Consider the following 8365-nt stretch of genomic DNA (forward strand, 5'->3'; position numbering starts at 1 on the left):
CTGATGTTGTGTCTTAAAAACCATTGTTTCCTGTGCTTTGTCCATTTCTTGGGTTGTTTCAGGAAGATGGGCAAATACAATCTCTGTTACTCCATTTCATCTGGAAGAGGAAAATTCTAGAAGTTATTTACCTCCACCTCGAGGTTTTCTAGATAGCCACTTCTGTTGCAGCCTGGGTCCCAAGGGGAGACACATGGAGCAGGACTGCTGACCTGCAGCCAGAAATGGAGCCACCCCTGCTGACCTGGTCCTATGAATGTGTGAAACAGATGGGTTAACAAAAACTTTTCCAAACTCTACCCTCAGAGATTCTGATCTGTTTGGTGGGATGAGGCTTGTACATTGAGGTTTGTACTGAAAACAAACAAACAAACAAACAAATGAAGGAACAAAAATTTCCCAGGAGATTCTAATGTGTGTTTAGGCTGAGAGTCCCTCTTTTAGGTGCTATGGTGCATCTATTCAAAGGTGGCAAAGCAAATGCAGTTCTTGTCCTTTTGTAGGTACAGGCAGTGTACAGACAACCAGCAGATGTGCTAGCATTTCTTGGGAAAGGTGTTATGACAAAAAAATACAGAATGCTATGGCAGCACCTAGGAGAGAACACTTACCCAGATGTGGGAGTCTGGTATTATGAGGAGCTGTAGACAAACTTGCTTTCAATTTTTCTGAAACTTAATTGGTTGAAAGTGGGGAGAAACCTCTATTTTAAAAGTTATCTGAAGTTTATTTTTCCTGTTGCTCTAAGAGGTAAAGCTAGAATTCCACTCTTGAAAATAAATTGCTTCAGTTTTGGGTTTTTGTTTTTGTTTTTGATGTGGGGGTCAGGGGACATCTTAGTAGGACTTTTGGTTATGCAAAGGTAAAGTTGAGATTCTGTCCTGGAATGGAAAGTTTGAATACAGTGAAGTGGTAAACTGCTTTCTATGATAATGTAAAAAAATTTTTTTTTGAAAAAGTGAGTTTACCCTCAGCAGATTATTATAACTGCTGGAGCCTGGGCAAGTCACTGGAGGTAAGTAGAAAACTTTTTTTCCTCCCCTTCTCCTGGCCATTGTTTGGCCGGCCAAGGCAATGGGTGCTGGATTCCAGTAAGGAGAGGTACTCAAAAGCCCTCCTTGGTGGGCAAGTAGGCTGACCTCCCTGCAAGGTGGTCTTCTGTAGAAGTCCATGGCCTTTGAATTCTATGGACATTGATGTTCAGATTTAGTTTTAAGTTTTCTTTTCTAACTCTACATTCCTTTGTCTATACATAATAATTTATTATTTTAATTTAAACACCACAGCCAGCTTATGTCTGTATTTTATTTAACTGAAGGAGTCTTCTCTTTCCAGGTGTGTTTGGCAGAATTCTTTTTTTTTTTTTTCCTTTTTGTCTTTTTTTGTGACCGGCAAGGGATCGCAACCCTCAGTGTCGCGCCGCACTGGACCGGGACTGGCAACGGGATCGCAACCCTCGGTGTTGCTCCCGCACCTCGCTCAGCCAGTGAGCGGCTGGTCTGTATGTGGGATCCAAACCCTCGGCGGGAGCGCCGCCACGCTCCCAAGCGGCACACTGTAGCAGTGCGCCACTGGGCCGGCCCGTGTTTGGCAGAATTCTAAGATGTCTCCCAAGATTCCTGCTCCCTGGAATTCAAGTCCTCCATAGTCTACTTCCTTTGAATGTGGGTGGACCCTGCGAATATGTTGGGATATCACAATCGTGATTATGGGATATCTCTCTTGTGTTATTTCATAAGGCAAAAGGGATTTTACATATATAATGAAGGTTCCTAATTACTTGACTTTGAGTTAATCAAAAGGGAAGTTACATGGTGTATTAGTCCATTTTGTGTTGCTGAGACTGGGTAATTTATAAAGAACAGAGGTTTATTTGGCTTACGATTCTGGGACAGCTGCATCTGGCACGGGCCTCGGGCTGCTTCTACTCATGGTGGAAAGTGGCAGGCAGCCGGCGGGTACAGGCAGATCACATGGCGAGAGGAAGCAAGAGATAGGAAGCAAGAGAGAGAGAGAGAGAAGAGGAGGTGCCAGGGTCCTATAAACAACCAGCTCTCATAGGAACTACCAGAGCCAGAACTCACACAGTACCTGCCCCACAGGGGAGAGCGTGTATCCATTCCTGAGGGATCCGCCCCCATGACTCAAACAACTCCCAACACTGCCACATTGGGGATCAAACTTCCACATGAGTTTTGGGGGAACAACACATCCAAACTCTATCACATGGTATTCCTCACCTATTTCAGGAGAGCCCGTAAGAGTCAAGAAGCAGCAGCAAACTCTCTCCTGCTAGCCTTTAGGAGGTAAGCTGCCATGTTGTGATAGGAAGGGGCTCTGTGACAAGGGCCAGAGGGCAGCTTCTAGGAGCTGAGACATCTCATCAAGAAAACAGGTATCTCATTCAGAAGGCCAAGAACCAGTGAGCTTGTAAGGCGATTCTGAGCCTCAAATGAGACAGCAGCTCCAGCTGATACCGTGTTCACAGCCTGGAGTGACTCTGAGCAAAGAAACCAAAAAATCTGCATCTGAAATTCTGACCCACAGAAACTGATATAATCGATGGGTGTTGCTTTAAGCCATCAAGTTTATGACAATTTGTTATGCAGCCATAGAAAACTGATATAACAGTAGCGAGTCACATAGTATAGGAGAGCAGCAGCTTCCAGAAGCAGATGTGGAGTAACCGAGGGTGAGGATGGTGATCTGGAGGAGGGGGGAGCCCGAGGGAGAGGCAGGGGCTGGAACAGAGCTCCGGGATGCTTCCTGAGAGGCACAAAAACACTTAGGGAGAAAACCCAAATAGATATTTTTTATGTCCTGCAGTTATGAGAGGGAGAATCAGACTCATTTGTTTACTGAAGAAAAGTTCAGTATCTGAATTTTGGAGAAGTTGGTGATTTTCATGTCATGTTTTATGTGCCTGGCATTATGCTGGGAGCTGGGTATTCACTGGTGAACAAGACAGACAATGTCCCAGCTGTCATAGGCTTCCAACGTAGTGAAGAATATAGTACAAAAAATAAGCAATTACAATGGAGCATAAGTGCTGTAATGGAGAAAGGGCAGGATGCTGTGGGAGTAGTACATAACAGTGGCACAGAATCGGGATTTAGAGTGGCCCAAGAAGCCTTCTAGAAGAGGTGACATATCATCTGATCCTAACAGAAAAGCTGGGGACATCCAGGAAAATTAGGGATAGTGGTACCATGTCCTTGACAGAGAAAATAGCATGGCCAAGGTCCAGAAGCAGGAGGTAGCATAGCCTTTGAGAAACTGCAGGTGGTTCCATGTGGTGGGAACAGAGAGCTAGGGGAGGGGGGTGGGGGGGTCAAGAGGCTGGTGAGATAAGCAGGGCTCAGATCACGGATAGCGTGGCAAGCCTCATCAAAGAGCTTAACTTTCATGTTGGCAGCAAAGGGAGTCACTAAAGAATTTTAAAAGGAGATGGGCATGAAACATTTTGTGATTTAAAAAATATCATTTTGATTGTAGTGCAGAGAGTGATTTTGAGAGGGGTACGGATAGAAATAGGAGGACTAAAAATGATGAGTGTCTAAAGTCCTTTCAAGACCAAGCTAAGATAAAACAAAATAGAGCATTATTGTCATGCTAGTGATTCAGTACTGATTTTTAACTTTTAGGGTGGATAACTCTCTGTCTCAGCTGGCCCAAGCATTTTGTTACTGCCTCCCCGATTCAGTGGTGGCTAAAGCCATCACCAATAGCTTCTAGGCTTATGTTCTCCTCCTGGTACAATCAGGTCATTCTGTGTATACCAATGGGTTGTAAATGACTTCTTCAGGAGAATGGTCCTGATAGGGGACCTGATAGGGAGCCAGAAATCCAGTTGCAGTATGCCGTGAAACGTGCTGTCTTTATTTAGGGTTGGCCCATTAGAAGAAGAGATAAGGAGAGCCAAGGGCCTTCTTGCTGACACTTTGTGAGCAAAGAGCAGCATCCATCCTTTTTTTCATCAACAGACAGACACTGGTGTAATTTCATGTGTACTCTCAAGCCTCTGGAACTCCTGAATCATTTTTACTCTTTGAAGTGGCCCAAACGGAAAACAGATACTGTCCACTTCGAGTCAATTGTAATATGGATGAAGAATCTTGGATTGATAGGGAAAATCAAATATAATTTTACTTAGAAAGTTATAGTTAAAACAAAAATTCTATTAATAGTTACATAGTACAACTTCAAGTTAGACTAGAGCAGGAATGCCTGAACAGATCTGAATTAAGAAAAAGTATGGTTAATTAAGAGTAGTTGATTGGACTGCTCCATGAGGAAAATTTTTTTTTTTTTTTTGTCTTTTTGTCTTTTTTCGTGACCAGTAACGGGATCACAACCCTCGGTGTCGCACCCGCACCGCGCTCAACTAGCAAGCGGACCGGTCTCCACATGGGATCTGAACCCTCAGCGGGAGCGCCGCCACGCTCCCAAGCGCCGCACTCCACCGAGTGCGCCACGGGGCCGGCCCTCCATAAGGAAAATTTTGAATCTGAGTTGACGCTCATCAGGAATGAGGGTTGTGATTGATTAGTGATGAGCTACATCCTTCTTAAGCAGCCTTCTAGATCTGGATTCTGTGCTACAAATCTGGATGAGAACAGATCTATGCAAGAAAGTTGAGGGTCGTATGGTTTGTATTATTTAAAACAAAAATTTGAATTTTTCTTCAAATACATAGGGTTTACATATGAAGGGTCTTTAAAAAGTTCATGGAAATATTTGTATTATCTTTTAATTCTATTTTTACACAAACTTTTTGAAGTACCTTTATATATACAATTGGAGAATAATTTCTTATTGGAGCAGAAAGGTCTTGGTCAAGAGAAATTTGCCTGTTTCACTAATATGAAGTTGATGAATCATGAGTACAGTGTTGAGTATACAGGTCTTGCCTTCTACATATTCTGGTTATGTCATGGTTAGTCCCTAATCCTTGACTTAGCTAAGATTACTTTAAAATCCTGTATTAAACAAGAATACATTCATTTTTACTTTACCAGTGTCTTTGTGTAAAACAGCAAAGAAACATTCTGCAGCAAAGAAACATTCCATGTACCAGTGTGTAGGTTAGAGCTGACCTGCTCAGCCCACATTCCCTTCTGATTTAAAGTCTTTAGTCATGCTCTTTTCTCTGTTCAGGATGCCCTTGAACCTAATTGAATTTCTCTCTCTCTCTCCCTCTCTTCCTTCTTCCCTCCTTTCTTATCTTCTTTTCTCCCTCCCATAGTTGTTCAAATGTAAACTCAGGGAGGCCGTTCCTCACCTTGAAGACTAGATCAGGCCCTCCTCCTCAGGTCTGTGTACCTCTAGTTACTGTTCTTTCATAACACCACAGTTTGTAATGGTATTCTTTTGTGATTATTTTATTAAGGTCTTTTTCCTCCACTAAACTGTAAACCCCATGAGATCAAGGTCTAGGTTTGTTTTGCTCATAGTCTATGCTCAGAGCCCAGGCCCATTTATGTGCCTGGAACATAGAAGGAACACAACAAATATTTTTTGAATGAATGAAATTTATAAATAATTTTCATATAGTGGGAAAAGTGCAAATAGTGTACCAATGATTGAGACGTCTCCACCAGGGATTTAAGATTAAGCTATCTTTGAGGATGAGTAACTGTTCACTGGGCAGTAGTGTGGGAGAGAATGGAGGGGCATTCTGCAAAGCAAGAGCTGCATGTCAACAGAGACACAGACATGTGACAGAGGAGAGGGGAGGTAATTGAGTAGCTGATGCACTGAGGGCATGGAAAGATGAGACCGGAGTGCCCTGCAGGTCAGCTAATGAAGACCCTGTGCTTCCATCGTAAAAAGTTTCAGCATTATTTTCCAGAAGGTTATGGGGAGTACTGAAGGATTTTAAGCAGAGCCAATTTTAACTTTAGAACGTTCATGGACTTGAAGGGATGAAACTGGAGTCAGGGACCTCAGGTAGAAAAATAATGCAGTCTTCCAGGCCTGAGATGAAAATAGCATAACTAAAGATATAAAGCGGAGCCAGAGAAAAAGAGAAAAAATAGAGAAATATTTTGCAGGCACAATCTACAGGATGTGGTGGCTGATGGGATGGAAATGGGGAGGTGTGTGTGGCCAGATGTAGCATGGGCTCTTGCTGGTGTGTCCTGGTCTGGGTTCAGCCCCAAGGAGGTGGTGGGTGGATGCTGGGAAAAGCTGGGCAGGGGAGGAATAGGGCACTGCATTGGGATCCTTTTATATTTCATAAATACTCATCACCCCGTTTTCTTTATTTTCGTGTAGCGTTGAGGCATATAAGAAAAGTCACAGAATTTAGGCAAGGGAGGTGTTTTTATCAAAATTATACCTTTCCATTTTGGCCAGGGCTTGTCCTTTGTCTGTGAAGAATATATAATCATAGGTACAACCAGTTCCTCTACCTATGGTTTTCTCTTACCATAGAAAAAATTATGGAATGTGCGATGTGAGGTTATATGCTAAGTTGTATAAAAGGCTGAGAGGCCATGGTAAGATGGGTGGGAATGATGTGTTTTTTGACTTTGGCACCTGCACTTGTTTTAGAACAGCCTGTTGCTCTAAGTAGAGAAAGTGTGGTGGATGATTTATTGTATTTTAAATGTCATATAAGACCTAAAATAGTGCTGAGAGATTCTACGAATGATTGAGTATTGTTGTTGTATTCCTGTCTATGGAAGACTTAAATATCATGACTCCAATTTGAAATAACAGGTACAACAAATTGACTCAATTTGTCGATTCGAAAGTCAGCAGAGAGCTCTATTCCTAGTGAATGTAAAAGTTAAGCAAATTTTAGATCTGACAGGGTAACTGAAATCTCTCCCTTGTGCTACAGGCACAGCCTGTAGTTTCTAATAGCCTTCCTTTGTTCCCGAAATTGGCATAAAAACATTTAATGGGCTTTTAAAGGAGTAGCCCCTTAAAACAAGCTCTTTAATGAGTAGTGAAGCTAGTTCATGACCAGAAAGCAGATTTTCTTGAGACTTAAAAGACCTGAGTTATTACCCCAGCTCTCCAGGGACTAGACTATAACCTTCTGCTCTCTCCGATGGCTTTGTTTGCTATTACTGATGTATAAAGTCTGGATAATCATCCTCCCACTTTATCCCTCATGGGAAGGTTGTGCAGACAGATGTTATCATATCTGCAAAATGCTGTAAAAGAAAATCTCTTCATGAATATATAGAGGAAGTGTTGCTGTCTTGGCCCCAAACGCTCTAATCTCATGCTGTTTGATGCAATATGATTTCAGCACATTCTTTCCCCAGTGATTAAAAATATCTAGCTGAAGATCTTAACCAAGGTGGACTTGTGGTGGACTTGTTTCTGGAAAGGTTTTACGAGTGTAGGTGTCATGGCAGCTTCTGAGAAGAGACTGAGGTATGCTGATGTTAAAAGCAGCCATGGAGCTTTAGAGAGAAGGCTGTACTCAGGCCTGCCAAGTATCAGACACAGAGAAGCAAGAACTACCTGTCCACTAACAGAGCAGATTCTGAGTGATTGTGCATATCAATACGTCCGTACACCAGCTGCACTCAGCTGTGAGCCAAGCCATCTGACTGTTTTAAGAATTTCTGCCTTGAATTTATATCCAAGGAATATCAAACCTTTAGGACAATGACAAATTGAAGTGGACCTTCTTAGGATTAACTGATGCTGGCCTGTCAGGTGGCTGTAAGCACTGTTGCAAAGGCTGGCAATAATCAGTCCTTCTAATGGTAAGTGAAGGCATTTAATTGGATACTGAGATGTGATTGGGATGAAATGTCAAGGAGAAAGTGAGAAATTCAAGGTTGTTGATCTGCCCAGTCTTATTTTAAAAGAGACATGCTGGCAAGATCTGTGTTTGGTATTCTGAATTTGTCATTAAAAAGGAGTTTCAGGGTGTAATAGTTTTTGCCATGGACTCAAAACTATAGCAAATGTAATTACTTCCTTTTCTTGGCTAGGCTAAGAGAAAAGCTTTAGCAAATAAAAATTTATTTTAGAGAGTATTAAAGTCATAGCTATCTATCATATCTTTTTCAATATAAATTTTTCAATAAAATTGATAAAGACAAATTTTTATTATTATTATTATTTTTTGTCTTTTTCCGTGTCTGGCAACGGATCGCAACCCTCAGTGTTGCCCCCGTACCGGACCGGGACCGGCAACGGGATTGCAACCCTCGGCGTCGCTCCCGCGCCTCGCTCAGCCAGTGAGTGGGAACCGGTCTGTATGTGGGATCCGAACCCTCGGGCGGGAGCGACGCCGAGGGTTGCAATCCCGTTGCCGGTCCCGGGTCCGGTACGGGGGCAACACTGAGGGTTGCGATCCGTTGCCAGACACGGAAAAAGACCAAAAATAATAATA

This window comes from Galeopterus variegatus, unplaced genomic scaffold (assembly GCF_000696425.1).
Source record: "Galeopterus variegatus unplaced genomic scaffold, G_variegatus-3.0.2 Scaffold202, whole genome shotgun sequence".
Classification (NCBI taxonomy): Eukaryota; Metazoa; Chordata; class Mammalia; order Dermoptera; family Cynocephalidae; genus Galeopterus; species Galeopterus variegatus.